The 15,740-nt window shown below is 42.4% G+C and overlaps 2 protein-coding genes across 7 annotated transcripts in view; one reads left to right on the forward strand and one right to left on the reverse strand.

Moving 5' to 3' along the window:
• DHX32 (DEAH-box helicase 32 (putative)) overlaps positions 1–4,454 on the reverse strand; it is a 63,234-nt gene extending 58,780 nt beyond the window's left edge. The window contains exon 1 of the mRNA XM_050803725.1: positions 4,433–4,454. The gene's annotated coding sequence lies outside the window, so the exon portion shown is untranslated. The remainder of the gene's footprint in view (positions 1–4,432) is intronic.
• Positions 1–15,740, forward strand: part of FANK1 (fibronectin type III and ankyrin repeat domains 1) — a 121,686-nt gene that overhangs the window by 2,318 nt on the left and 103,628 nt on the right. The gene's annotated exons all lie outside the window — the stretch shown is intronic.

The following is a 15,740-nucleotide window of genomic DNA, read 5'->3' on the forward strand; positions in this document are numbered from 1 at the left end:
GACTAAATTTATTTCTTTCCACGTATTCTTAAATGATTTCATCAATTTAATTTTAAATAATTCAATCACCATTTAGCTCAAGTTTGTTTTGTTTTGTTTGTTTTGTTTTGTTGTGTTTTGTTTTGAGACAGGGTCTTGCTCTGTCACCCAGGCTGGAGTATAGTGGTGCAATCATAGCTCACTGCACCCTCGAACTGTTGGGCTCAAGCAGTGCTCTCTCCTGAGCCTCCTGAGAAGATGCGACTACAGGTGTGTGTCACCATACCCAGCTAATTTATTTATTTATTTATTTGAAGACAGAGTTTTGCTCCTGTTGCCCAAGCTGGAGTGCAATGGCATGATCCTGGTTCAGCACAACCTCCGCCTCCCGAGTTCAAGTGATTCTCCTTCAGCCTCCCGAGTAGCGGGGTTTACAGGCATGCACCACCACGCCTGGCTAATTTTGTATTTTTAGTAGAGATAGGGTTTCTCCATGTTGGTCAGGCTAGTCTTGAATGCCTGACCTGAGGTGATCCTCCTGCCTCGGCGTCCCAAAGTGCTGGGATTACAGGCATGAGACACTGCGCCTGGCCCCTAAATTTTTTTTTTTTTTTAATTTACTTTGAATAGAGATAAAGTCTGGTTGTGTTGCCCAATTTGTTCTCGAACCCCTGGCCTCAAGTGATCCTCCTGCCTTGTCCTCCCAAAGTGCTAAGATTACAGGCGTGAGCCAGCACACCCAGCCTGGAAATTCTTTTACAGTCTAATAAACATCATTTGGATAAATATTTACTACCATTCACAGTTACTAAATATTTAAAAGGACAAGATTAAATGATATTTGAGGTTTCTTTTAACTTGGAGATTTGTATCCAACCAGATTTCACCTGAGGCTGAAGTTATTTACTACTGTCAAGGATAATGGAAGCACTACAGATGTGACATCAAGTGTTAACAGTTATACATAATTACAATTATACTGTCAGCAATATGTTAACGATACATTGTTCGTGCCGCTATTATCGAACATATTTTAAGCCCTGTTCCTTTTGTTACTGAGAGGTCTAAAATTACATTTTACAAGTATAGTTGAATATAGCATCAGTAAATTGATTATGAGGAAGAATCCTTCATAATTGCTTTTAAGGATTTTTTTTTTTTTTTTTTTTTTTTTTGGAGACGGAGTCTCGCTCTGTCGCCCAGGCTGGAGTGCAGTGGCTGGATCTCAGCTCACTGCAAGCTCCGCCTCCCGGGTTTACGCCATTCTCCTACCTCAGCCTCCCCAGTAGCTGGGACTACAGGCGCCCGCCAACCCGCCCGGCTAGTTTTTTTGCATTTTTTAGTAGAGACGGGGTTTCACTGTGTTAGCCAGGATGGTCTCGATCTCCTGACCTTGTGATCCGCCTGTCTCGGCCTCCCAAAGTACTGGGATTACAGGCTTGAGCCACCGCGCCCGGCCGCTTTTAAGGATTAAACATGAATCTAAGGACACCACCAAGGAACTACTAGAAATAACCCTCGAGTCAGTCTTTTCCATTCTATTTCCACACACTTAGTTTTCTATTACTTTTAGGAATGACCTTTGTTAACTAAGTCATTAAAATCCAATAAACATAAACTCTTCAGACCCCACAGCTGGATCATACTCTGGCAGCAAGCAGAGGAAGGCAGGGGCTACCACTGTTTTACAGAATAATAGTAAGTCAATGATCCAAGAAATGACTCCCCAGGAAGGGGCAAATTAAATACGTTCACAACCTTGGGCTGTTGAGAATGGTTTTGGCTCTTGACTTGCATATTTACATCTTTAGTTATTTTGTTGCTGAACCAACTTCAGTGTTGGAAAGATAGCTCATGTATAAAATAACATGGAAAATGTACATCACATCCCATTTGTTTTGGGTTTTTGTCCTTTTTTTTTCTCTTTTTGGAAAATAGTTCAATAGTACTATCTCTTCCCTAATTTCTTAATGAGTGTGAATACCGAGGGGCGGCTTTGGGTATCTTTAGCCCAAATCTAAGCAAACATATAATCTGAGTAAAAACTGTATATTTATCAAATGCATCAAGAGAAGCCCTCCAGCTCCCACTTGGTGCTGCCTGTTCTGTAAGCTCTTGCTATATATATATTTTAAAAATCTGGGGTTAGTTTAGGCCCAGCAGACAGCAGTTTTCTGCTACACATCTTTTTTTCTGGTTTTTTGTTTTTTGAGACAGAGTCTTACTCTGTTACCCAGGCTGGAGTGTAGTGGCACTAGCTCGGCTCACTGCAACCTCCGCTTCCCAGATTCAAGCGATTCTCCTGTCTCAGCCTCCCAAGTAGCTGGGATTACAGGTGTGTGCCCTCATGCCTGGCTAATTGTGTATTTTAGTAGAGGCGAGGTTTCACCATGTTGGTCAGGCGGGTCTCGAACTCCTGATCTCATGTGATCCACCCACCTCAGCCTCCCAAAATGCTGGGATTACAGGCGTCTGCCACTGTGCCCAGCCTTTTTCTGCATTTTTGTTGTTGTTGTTGTTGTTGTTTTTAGAGAGACAGGGTCTTGCTGTGTTGCCCAGGTATGCCTCAAACTCCTGGGTTCAAGGGATCCTCCCTCTTCGGCCTCCCAAGTAGCCAGGACTGCCTGCTATGTTTTTAAAGAAATGGTAGATAGAGATCTAAGATATTCCAATGACTAAGGAACTGAGGTGAATGACTAAGGGACTGAGACTTCTCTCTCCAAACCTGTTTCTCCACTAGTCTTCCCAGCCTTCCCAGTTACTCCAGCCTGAAATAGGAGTCATCCTTGGCTCCTCATTTTTACTTACCAACCCTCACCCCACCCTACCCCATCCACCAGCAGGTCTGTTTATTCCACTTCCAAAATATACCTCAAATGTGCTTCCTCTTCCTCCCTACTCTAATCATTGGTACTCCACGCCACAATGCCACGCAAATTATGATTGTGAGCGCTAGTGATTTTTGCATGTCTTCTCCCACCGCTAACTAGAAGCCAGAGTGACCTTTCAAAACATACATCAGATCAGATCATGTCACTCTCCTGCCAAAAGCCCTCCAAAGTTCTTACGGTGATCTAGCTGCCTCTTCAAACTCATCACACATCGGATCTTAGACATATTATCCTTCAAGCACATTGGTCTTTTTGTAGTTACTCAAACAAGCTTCTTTCAGATCTGTGGCTCTGAACAAACCTTTCTCTCTGCCAGGAATGCTACTCCCTCCTGCTATGTCAAGTCTGACTCCTAATGTCCTTCAATTTTTGTTTAAATTTCACCGGCTCCAGCCCCTCCCTGGTTTCCTAAAGTGGTGGTGCCCCCTCTCTGATGTTATTCTATCTCTGTACTTTTCTCTTAATGGCAGTTATCAGAACTTGTAATATTTTGTTAATATTTAAAACTTCGCTGGACATGGTGGCTCACGCCTGTAATGCCAGCATTTTGGGAAGCCAAGGCGGGCGGATCACCTGAGGTCAGGAGTTCGAGACCAGTCTGGCCAACTGGTGAAACCACGCTCTACTAAAAATACAAAATTAGCCAGGCGTGGTATTGCACACCTGTAATCCTAGCTACTCACATGGCTGAGGCAGGAGAATTACTTGAACCTGGGAGGCAGAGGTTGCGGTGAGCCAAGATAGCACCACTGTACTCCAGCCTGGGAGACAAGAGCAAAACTCTGTCTCAAAAAAAAAATCTACTTTCTTCACTTGACTGTAGGGTGGTGGAAGAGGTCAGGGGCCCTGTCTGCCCTGTTTGCCATCCTGTCCCTAGTGCCTAACATGGAGTAAACCCTGAACATTCATGGAATGGACAGCGCTGCTGTTCACAGATGGATGCCTTACCTGCTTGCATTTCCTTGAGAGTGTTGTGATGTACTTAAAAAAAGAAAGCCATTTTATTCTACATTGTTCTACAACACAAAGGGCTGTGCTCCAGTGAAATGTGAAGTGCCTCTTGTGGAGTGTGCTCTGGGTAAAGTTCATTTAAATCAGGTACTTATAAATGTTAGGTCGATTACAAATATGGTGTCCCATTTTCTTTTCTAACCTAAACGAGATGTTTTAAGAGTCTCATTCTATCCAGTAAGATTAAGGAAAGAGGCAAGTAATCTTATTTTTTGGACCAAGTTTCCACGAGGACATAAGACCTAAAAATCTTTTACACTCCCGGGCAGTACCTGCTCATTAATTATCTGGGAGACTGGCAAGGATTTAAAAGTAATTTCTTCTTTAAGCCCAGGAATCATTTAAGAAATCTGTATAACATTTTTTTTCTCATGTAGTCTTAAACCCAAAGAATATTCTATCAATTAGGTTATAATTCAAATCTTATCAAGAAATAAATGCTTATGTAAATCAAGATTAAAACTTTAAAAAAAACATTTTCAAAGCAGCATCTTTTAAACAGTCCTGTTTTAAAATCCCATCAAAATGCTAAAATTCATCGTGATCCTGACCTCTGATGCTGTCAGCCACAGGAAGGGGCAAAACGACTTGAGGCTTGAAGCTGTGTCTTTCCCGAAGCTCCGGTTCACCAAACATGGTGTCCAGATGGAGTCTGTTCCTCAGAACCTGAGCTTTACTTCTTGACAGGAGAAGGAAGCAGTGTTAAAACTTGTCCGTTCTGAACTAGCCAACCAGATTAAAGGAGGGGTTTGTACATACCAGCATCATCCCAGAATGACCTGAATGACTCATTGCATACAGACGGTGGTGCAAACTCATTAACAAGTAGACAACTCACACCAGTGCTCTGTGCTCACAGGGCTGGGAGCATTCTTGGGTATTTTTCTTAAGGGAGGCTGGAAGAAGGGAGGAGACATTCCTTTCTCCTAGAGGCAGGGGCCAGTTCCTTTTGCTGTGCCCCAGGCCCTCCCAGGTTGTTAGAAACTCTTCCAGGCCTTTTCTTGGGAAGGTGTTTTCATCCCCACACTCCTGCCTCCTCCCTCTACCTGTTGTGCACTCCCTGCCCGTCCACCTATTTGTCCTTTAAAACCTCTCTTGGCTGGGCGAGGTGGCTCATGCCTGTAATCCCAGCACTTTCGGAGGCCAAGGTGGGTGGATCCCTTGAGGTCAGGAGTTCAAGGCCAGCCTGGCCAACAGGGTGAAACCCCTGTGTCTACTAAAATACAAACCTTAGGGGCGTGGTGGCAAATGCCTGTAATCCCAGCTACTGTGGAGGTAGAGGCTGGAGAATCACTTGAACCCAGGAGGCAGAGGTTGCACTGAGCCCAGATGGCGCCATTGCTCTCCTGCCTGGGTAACAGAGTTAATGAGACTCTGTCTCAAAACAAAACAAACCTCTCTTGGACATCACAATCTCTTAGAAACTTTACATGTATATTTACCCTCCGCCACCCCAAATCAGAGTTAATTTCTTCCTCCTCGGTACTGTGTCTGCATTGTATTAATACTTTTGTCAGTCCAACATGTAGTCAATATATATTTATATGTTCCACTCTCCCTTGAGAAGTTTTCTTGAGACAGGGATAAAATCTTCTTTCTAGACTCTAGTGAATCCTTTTATTCATGTTGGTGTGAGTAAATGAAGGAATGGGACGATCAGACACAGACTTTCAGTTTTTAAAATGACCTTACAGGCCTAGTCAGCCTGAGAGAAATGAAACAAGTTAATTAGCTTATTCAGCTACTTGGGAAGCTGAGGCGGGAGGACTGCTTGAGCCTAGGAGTTTGGATCCAGCCTGGGCAACATGTTGAGACCCCATCTCTAATTTTTTTTTAAAGTTTTTATTTTTTTAATTTAAATTAACATATTCAGGCTAGTGCCCGTTCTTTAGTTCTCTGCTGAAGTAATTCACCCTAAATTGAAACTAGCATTGCTAGTTTAGTGTATTACTCGTCTCTAGGCATTCTCTCTCTCTCTCTCTCTGTATATATATATGTGTGTATATATATGTGTATATATGTGTATATATATATACGTATATATATATGTGTGTGTATTTTTTTTCTTTTTTGGAGACAGTTTCATTCTTGTCGCCCAGGCTGGAGTGCAATGGCGCAATCTAGGGTCACTGCAACCTCCGCCTCCTGGGTTCGAGTGATTCTTCTGCCTCAGCCTCCCGAGTAGCTTGCACCACAGAATGTGTGTGACCACACCTGGCTAATGTTTTATTTTTTTGAGCTGGAGTCTCACTTTGTTCCCCAGGCTAGTCTTGCCGCTAGCCTAGTTTTTCTCTGTATTATTAGACAGGGCCTCAGTGTCCTTGACCTGCAAGAAGTTAACATTGAGTGTAGTATTAGGAAAACCTATCTTCCACTCATGAAAAGTCAGTCATTTTTTTAAAAAAAGATTCCAGAATTACAAGCAGAAACAAATTAAAAGGTTGTACCTACTGTTTGAAAAACACAGCTTACCAAAACCAAACATAATAAGTTTGTATACCTCTATATTTATTAAATAAATAGAATCCGGCTGGGCATGGTGGCTCACATCTGTAATCCCAACACTTTGGGAGGCCAAGGCGAGTGGATCACGAGGCCAGGAGTTCAAGACCAGTCTGGCCAAGATGGTGAAATCCCGTCTCTACTAAAAAAATACAAAAAATTAGCCGGGTGCGGTGGCAGGCACCTGTAATCCCAGCTACTCGGGAAGCTGAGACAGGAGAATTGCTTGAACCTGGGGGACGTAGGTTGCAGTGAGCCAAGATGGCGTCACTGCACTCCAGCCTGGGTGACAGAGTGAGACTCCCTCTCTAGAAAAATAAAAAGAAAAATAAAAAATTAAATAAATAAAAATAATTAAAAAAATAGAATCCATAATTTAAAACTTTCTCACAAAAACAATCCCCAGTTCCTGATGGCGTCACTGGTGAATTCTTAAATGAAAGGGAAAACATAACACCAACATTACAGGTTTTTTTTTTTTTTTTAATCTTAGGGACAGACAGGGTGTCACTGTGTTGCCCACATGCTGGAGAGCAGTGGCTATTCATAGTCACACTCCAGTGATCCTCCCACCTCAGCCTCTTGAGTAGCTGGGACTACAGGCTGCAAACTTTTAAGAGAACGAAAATAAAGGGAATTCCTGAGCTCAAGCAATTCTCCTACCTTGGCCTCCCAAAGTGCTGGGATTATAGGCATGAACCACTGCGCCCAGCTTTTTTTTTGGCGGGGGGGATGGAGTCTCGCTCTGTCTCCCAGGCTGGAGTGCAGTGGCGCGATCTTGGCTCACTGCAAGCTCCGCCTCCCGGGTTCACGCCGTTCTCCTGCCTCAGCCTCCCGAGTAGCTGGCACTACAGGCACCTGCCACCTCGCCCGGCTAGTTTTTTGTGTTTTTTTAGTAGAGACGGGGTTTCACCATGTTGGCCAGGATGATCTCGATCTCCTGACCTTGTTATCCGCCTGCCTCAGCCTCCCAAAGTGCTGGGATTACAGGCATGAGCCACTGTGCCCAGCTTAATGTGCTGTTTTTAAAAATGACTTTTGGGTTTGTGTTCATGTGACTGATGAGCCTGTAGTTTTACTGTAATTTTTTAGACTACTTTTGGTATCAAGTTTATCGTAATCTCAAAAAATGAGCATGGCTCTGTTCCCTTTATTTCTGTTCTCTTAAAAGTTTCTGTAGCCTGTAGTCCCAGCTACTCAGGAGGCTGAGGTGGGAGGATCACTGGAATGTGACTGTCAATAACCACTGCACTCCAGCCTGGGCAACGTAGTGAGACTCTGTCCCTCAAAGAAGAAATTGTGTAGTGTTGGTGTTACTTTTCCGTTTCATTGAAGAATTCACCAGTGAAGCCATCAGGAACTTTTTTTTTTTTTTTTTTTTTTTTTTTTGAGACAGAGTCTCGCTCTGTCACCCAGGCTGGAGTGCAGTGGCCGGATCTCAGCTCACTGCAAGCTCCGCCTCCCGGGTTTACGCCATTCTCCTGCCTCAGCCTCCCGAGTAGCTGGGACTACAGGCGCCCGTCGCCTCGCCCGGCTAGTTTTTTGTATTTTTTAGTAGAGACGGGGTTTCACCGTGTTCGCCAGGATGGTCTCGATCTCCTGACCTCGTGATCCGCCCGTCTCGGCCTCCCAAAGTGCTGGGATTACAGGCTTGAGCCACCGCGCCCGGCCCCAGGAACTTTGTTTTTGTGGGAAAGTTTTAAATTACAGATTCTACTTATTAATAGACATAGGAGTTTACATTCTGTTTGGCTTTGGTAAGTTGTGTTTTCAAACAGCAGGTGTACAACCTTTCAATTTGTTTCTGCCTCTAATAATTCTGGAATCTTTAAAAAATGACTTTTCATGATGAGTAGAACATAGGTTTTACTAATGCTATGATCAGTATTAATTCCTTGCAGATCAAGGACAGTGAGGCCCTGTCTAATAATCCAGAGGCAGAACTTGGATTTGGGAGCTAACTCCCGCTTCTTGCACTCTCTGTGACAAGTCTAGTTTCTATATCAAGTGTATCTTAATCTCAAACAATGAGCTTGGCTCTGTTGCCTCTATTTTCTCTTAAAAGTTTCTGCAGCCTGTAGTCCCAGCTACTCAGGAGGCTGAGGTGGGAGGATCCCTTGAGGCCAGGAGTTCAAGGCTGTTTAGTGAAACAATCAGGAATGAGCATTCCCAAGAGAATTAATACAAAAGTAAAATCACCTAGAGCTTTGGGGCAGCTTAAAAAGCCCAGAAAGAAGTGCCAAATGAAAAAATAATCAAATTCAGTGGAAAAACTCACTTGAGGGTATCATGGTCAGCTGGGTTTTCATCCCTTTGATGCACTTCAAATCCTGTGTATCCCACAAAGACTTGCTCCTTTCTGTGGTTCACAATCAACAGAATAGCAGCAACCACCACGAGCCTGAGGGCTGGCTAGTCTTTAATATTCTGCCCCATTCGAAGAAATGAGTCATTCCCTCATTCGTAAAGATCTCCCAGGTCCATTACAAAAAAAGGAGCAAACAGGCGCAGTGGCTCATGGCCTATAATCCCAGCTCTTTGAGAGGCCAAGGCAGGCAGATCACCTGAGGTCAGGAGTTTGAGACCAGCTTGGCCAACATGGTGAAACCCTATCTCTATTAAAACTGCAAAAATCAGCTGGGCTTAGTGGTGTGTGCCTATAATCCCAGCTACTAGGGAGCCTGAGGCAGGAGAATTGCTTGAACCTGGGAAGTGGAGGTTGCAGTGAGCCAAGATCACCCTACTGCACTCCAGCCTGGGGGACAGAGCAAGACTCTGGGGAAAAACACAAACAAAAAAAAGCATTCTGATCTCCAGGAAGTGTTTTACTGGTGTTGGTTTCTATTTGGCATTAAACACTTCCCCAGGCCAGTGCACTAGCAGTTAGCTCCTTACTGAATATTATCTGTAGCAAACAGTAGCTGACTCCTAGCTCTCTTCAGTGAACTTGAATTTAAATTTATAGAATTCTCATGACTTCTATTTCATCTTGAAACCTAGAGATTTCTTCCTTTTCCTACTGATTTACCTTTCAATTATATGTAGACTGAACCAGTCCCAGCTGTGTTTAATTGGTCTCTATTCAAACATTGTAGTTTCGTTTCTTGATTACATCTTCAATTATTTTAGTTATTTCTGAGATTCTTCCCTGCAGTTTCTCCAGTTATCTAGAGAAGAGTGTGGCAAGGTACAAAGAATGCATGAATAACATTATGAAGGCTGTGAGACTTCAAACAAATGAGTAGCCTCTCTGAGCCTCAGTTTTCTCCCTGTAAACCAGAAATAATTTTTACTGAACCAAGGTTGTGCTAAGGATTAGTGAAATGTGTGTAAAGCCTTTAGCATTTAATAGTGGTAAGTGATGCTTATAAAGTGTTTTTATCGTGGTAAAATATACAAAGCATAAAACTTACCAGCCTTTTAATCTGAATTATCTTATTGTGATAGGCTTGTTTATAAAAAAAACCAACTCTTTAGTATCTGTAGGATCTACAGTAATAACTCTTAACTCCTTATATTTTAACTTGTACCTAATTAGTTAGGCACAACTCTTACTAATTAGTTATCTATTGCTGCATAAGAAATTACCTGAAACTTAATGTCTTCAAACAACAACAAATATTGATTATCTGTGATCGGCAGACTTCTAAGATGTTTCCCATGATCTCTATGTCCTGGTGTTATACTCTGTATAATCTCTTCCTTTTTAATGTGGATGGGATCACTTCTCAACCTTTTGGATGAAATTGAGTGAGTATGAGTAGGATCTGTGACTTGTTTCTAACCGACAGAATATTGCAAATGTGATGGGTTGTTACTCCTGGGATGTGTATGTGTGTGTGCGTGTGCACACACACGCACATATGGAGAGATAGAAGAAAGGAGAGGGAAGAAGAGAGGAGGAGGAGGAGGAGAGAGACATGCATTAGGATATGAGATAGACATATTGCTAGCATGCACCCAAGATTCTCCTTGCTGATTTGAGGAAGTGTGTGACCATATTGAGGAAGCCCAACAGCAGGTGGTGTCTAGGACCTGAGGGTGGCCTCCAGCCAATAACCAATAAAAATCATACCGACATAAGGAAATGAATTTTGTCAACAACCTGAATGAAGTTGAACCTAGCTCAGCTGACGCCTTGCCTGCAACCTTGTGAGACCCTACGCTGTGAACCCAGTTAAGTTGTGGCCAGATTCCTGACCCACAGAAAATACGAGAGGATAAATATGTTTTTTCTCACATTTTCTTTTCTTTTTTTTTTTTGAGACAGAGTTTCACTCTTGTTGCCCAGGCTGGAGTGCAATGGTACGATCTTGGCTCACCACAGCCTCAGCCTCCCAGGTTCAAGCGATTCCCCTGCCTCAGCCTCCCGGGTAGCTGGGATTACAGGCATGCGCCACCACACCCAGTTAATTTTGTATTTTTAGTAGAGACAAGGTTTCTGCATGTTGGTAAGGCTGGTCTCGAACTCCTGACCTCAGGTGATCTGTCCTCGGCCTCCTGAAGGGCTGGGAATTACAGGTGTGAGCCACTGTGCCTGGCCTTTTCTCATATGTTTATAGCAGCACAATTTGCAACTGAAAAAGTATGGAATCAGTCCATATGCCCATTAGTCAATGAATGGATAAAGAAAATGTGGTATATATGTACCATGGAATACTACTCAGCCATAAAAAGGAACAAAATAATGGCATTTGCAGCAATCTGGATGGAATTGGAGACTTGTTCTACATGAAGTAACTCAGGAATGGAAAACCAAACATTATATGTTCTCACTCATAGGCGGGAGCAAAGCTATGAGGATGCACAGGCATAAGAATGATACAATTGACTCTGGGAACCCAGGGGAAAGGGTGGGAAGGGGATGAGGGAGAAAACACTACACATTGGGTACAGTGTACCCTGTTTGGGTGATGGGTGCACCAAAATCTCAGAAATCACCACTGAAGAACTTATTCATGTAACCAAACACCATCTGTTCCCCAAAAACCTATTGAAATAAAAAATAAATTTTAAAAAAAGGAAGTAAAAAAAAAAACCCACTTAAAAAAGAATAACCGTGTATTTTCTTAAATGAAATCCTGACTCACAGAAACTGTATAAGAGAAAATATACTAGACAGTGTATGTATATTTCCTGAGATGTTCTATTTGTTATGCAACAATACCAAACTAATATATAGCTTCTGTGGGTCCTGATTTGAGAAATGCTTTAGCTGGGTAGTTCTGTCTTGGTTAATATGTTGATTAGGCCTGCAGTCATCTGAAGGTTTGACTGAGGCTACGGCGTCCAGTTTCAAGATGGCTTACTCAGCATGGCTAGCAAGTCAGTGCTGTCTGTTAGTGGGAGACCTCTGTAATGTGATGCATTAACCTCTGTAGGGTTGCTTGAATGTCCTTGCAATATGGTAGCTGCTTTCACCCAGGGTGAGCAAGGTAGAAGCTGCTGTGTATTTTATAATGTAGCCTAGGAAATTTGAACTATCTTTTTGATAACACAGGTCAGCTGTATTTAATATGAGAGAGAACTGCACAAGGCATGGATAGCGGAGGTGAAAACCACTGGGAGCCATCTTGGAGGCTGGCTGCCACAGAGATTAGCAATTGGAATATGGTTGTCAAAGAAACTGTTTTGGCTTCTTATATTTTCTCTATGATGTTTTTGGTTTTTTTTTTCTCCTTTAATTTAGGCTTTTATCCTTATTATTTCCATCATTTTAATTTCACTGGGCTTAATTTGCTGGGATTTTTGAGATGGATGCTTAGATCATTGGGGTTTTTTCTTTTTTTTTTTTTTTTGAGACAGGGTCACACTCTGTCACTCAGGCCATAGTGCAGTGGTGAATCATAGCTCATAGCAGCCCTAAATTACTGAGCTCAAGTGATCCAATCCTCCCTCCTCAGCCTTCCAAGTAGCTGGGACTACAGGTGTGCGTCACCACGCCCAATTAATTTTTTTTTTTTTTTTTTCTGTAACAGGTTTCACTATGTCACCCAGGCTGGTATTGAAGTTCTGGCCTCAAGCAAACCTCCTGCCTTGGCCTTCCAAAGTGTTGGGATTATACATATGAGCCCCCACACCTAGCATATCATTGTTTTTCAGTACTTTTTTGGTTTTGTTTTCCAATGCATGCGTTTACGATTATAGATTTCCCCCAATCCCAGATTTAGTCACATCCCACAAGTTTTCTGCTTTTGTAAAAGTGTATTGAAGTATAATATACCTGAGAGAAAGTGTGCCATCTTAAACGTACAGGTGGATGAATTATCACAACGTAAACCTCTGTAACTAGCACCAAGATAAAAAAAAGCTACTACTAGTTATTTAAACCTAGGTTTGATAACATTTCCAATTACTTTAAAGTTCATGTCTGATAATTCTAATACCTGAAGAACTTGTGGGTTTCTCTTTTCTGTTTTTTTGCTCATAGTTTTCAGTCACTTGATCATATATCCTAACATTCCTGGTAACATATATATGTGTACATACACATACTTTTTATTTTTAAAAATTGTACAGCTCTAGCATAAAGAGTCCTACAATGGTTACTTATCTCCCATCTATAACTTTTTTACACTTTGTTTTCTTTTTACTCTTTCTAGACTTTATTATTTTACTTTTTGGATAAGTAATATAGTTACAAGTTTCAGAGATAAAAAATTATGAAAGAGTGTTAGTGAAAAGTCTCATTCTTGCAATGCCACCACCCTCTTCCTGTCCTACAGGTAACCACCATGATTAGTTTCTGGTATATCATTCCAGAAATAGTTTAAACATTATATATACGAGCAAATTATGTATACTGCATTCCTGTCTCTGTTCTGTACTTTGCTTTTTTCACCTAACATTATATTTTGGTGAGTTTTCTGTTGAGTACATAATAAATTTTCTTGTATTTTAAATAACTGTATTCTGTTGTATGAATTTATTGTAATTTATTGAATCAGTCCACTGCTAATGGACATCCAGTTTGTTTCCAGTCGTTTGCTATTGTGATAGGCTGAATAAAAGATGTCCACGGGCCGGGCACGGTGGCTCACGCCTGTAATCTCACCACTTTGGGAGGCTGAGGCGGGCGGATCATGAGGTTAGGAGACTGAGACCATCCTGGCTAACACGGTGAAACCTGTTTCCACTAAAATCACAAAAAATTAGCCAGGTGTGGTGGCATGCACCTGTAGTCCCAGCTACTTGGGAGGCTGAGGCAGGAGAATTGCTTGAACCCAGGAGGCAGAGGTTGCAGTAAGCTGAGATTGCGCCACTGCACTCCAGCCTGGGTGACAGAGCGAGACTCCGTCTTTCAAAAAAAAAAAAAAAAAAGATGTCCACATTCAAATTCCTGAATCTAGGAATATATTACTTTACGTAGCCAAACGGGCCTTGGGAGTAAGGATTGTGAGATAGGCAGAGGAGCGTGTATCATCCAGGTGGGCACAATGGAATCAATCACAAGCGTCCTTATAAGTGGGAAGCATAAGCGTCAGAATCAGAGAGGCGATGTGAAGATGGAAGTGGTGGTTGCAGTAACACAGGATCAAGAGCCAAGGCATGTGTGGAAAACCGTCAGCAGTAGGAAGAGGCATGGAAATGGACTCTCCCCTAGAGCCTCCAGAAAACCAGCCTTTGACTGTAGCTCCGCAAGACGCATTTCGGACTTCTGACCTCCGGGCTCGTAATAAGATAAGTTTGTGTTGTTTTAAGCTGCTACATTTGTGGTAACTGATGATAGCAGCGATAGGAAACTAGAAGAGCTGTTTTTACAATTATAAGCAAAGCTGCAAGAAACAATGCTTATCTGACATTTTGCACTTGGGCAGGTATATCTGCAGAATAAATGTCTAGATGTTGACTAGGTAGCTAGTTTTGATAATTGTTAAATCACTGTCCTCTAGACAGGTTATACCAGTGTATACTTCTAGTAGCAATGTGGGTGAATACCTCTTTCCCATAGCCGCCTCAACTCTGTGTGTTATCCGACTTTTCGAATTTTTACTGTTCTGCTAGTAAAAAACCCTAATTTCTTTGAATAACCTGCTAATTATTGAGTCTTCCTCATCTGCACAACATGGTTAGAAGCTCCTTCTGAGTTACGCCTGGGTCCTTATTTCTATATCTTTTTTTTTTTTTTTTTTTTTTTTTTTTTTTTTTTTTTTTGAGATAGAGTCGCACTCTGTCGCCCAGGCTGGAGTGCAGTGGCGTATCTCAGCTCACTGCAAGCTCTGCCTCCCAGTAGCTGGAACTGCAGGTGCCTGCCAGCAGGCCCGGCTAATATTTTCTATTTTTCTTTTTTTTTTTTTTTTTTTTAAGTAGAGACGGGGTTTCACCGTGTTAGCCAGGGTGGGCTCCATCTCCTGACCTCGTGCTCTGCCTACCTCGGCCTCCCAACGTGCTGGGATTACAGGCGTGAGGCACCACACCTGGCCCTTATTTCTTTTTCTACGCTGCATACCATTGTATCCTTCCTGTTACCTTACACAGGGCGGGCTCTCTGCACAGAAGATGATGATACACTCAACAGCGTCTGTGCGTGATGGAGGGAAAGAAATGCAATGTAGAATCCATTCTATCCATCTATCAAATTCCATTTAGGAAAACAAAATGTTCGAACTAAAATATCCTAATCACCATAATTGACTAGTGAAGACTGAAGAAGTAGTTGCCTAGCAATGCCCTGATCATTTTTGATGTTGGCTGGTTGACATAAGGCGGGATCAACAAACACACAGCACATGTGTGGCCCTGGCAGCTGATTCAGATCCTTCCCACTAAGGTCAACATTACCCAGGTTCCTGGAGGCAGCCACTCCTCATTGATTATTTGCACATGAGATAAACCTGTTTGTTTTACCATATTGAAGGACTAACAGAAGTGCAAACTAACTGAAGTGCTTTTCCAGTGAAGAGTGAAACAAATAGGAAAGAACGAAAAGAACATATATCTGCCCCCCTCCTCCTCTTCCCTTAGCTTGGGGATCATCATTACCTCCATTTCTTCGTTTTGTTTCCTTTTTTTGTTGTTGTTGGCACTGCCACTGTGTGTGTGTGTGTGTGTGTTTTAGATATTAAAACTTTAGGGAAACAGCTGTCACCTCTTAAAAATGTCAGCAACTTCAATTCATTGCTTTTTAAATATCCTGGTTAATAACTTACACCCTTGGTTAAAATGTTCAATCATCTACTTAATATATAGTGCTTAGCTTTGTTTCTATTTATTTTTTGAGACAGGGTCTTGCTCGCTGTATTGTCCAGGCTGGAGTGCAGTGGCCCAATCTTGGCTCACTGCAACCTCCACCTCCCAGGTTCAAGCAATTATACCTCAGCCTCCCGGGTAGCTGGGATTATAGGCACCCACCACCAT

Source organism: Macaca thibetana, chromosome 9 (genome assembly GCF_024542745.1).
Source record: "Macaca thibetana thibetana isolate TM-01 chromosome 9, ASM2454274v1, whole genome shotgun sequence".
NCBI classification, from domain to species: domain Eukaryota; kingdom Metazoa; phylum Chordata; class Mammalia; order Primates; family Cercopithecidae; genus Macaca; species Macaca thibetana.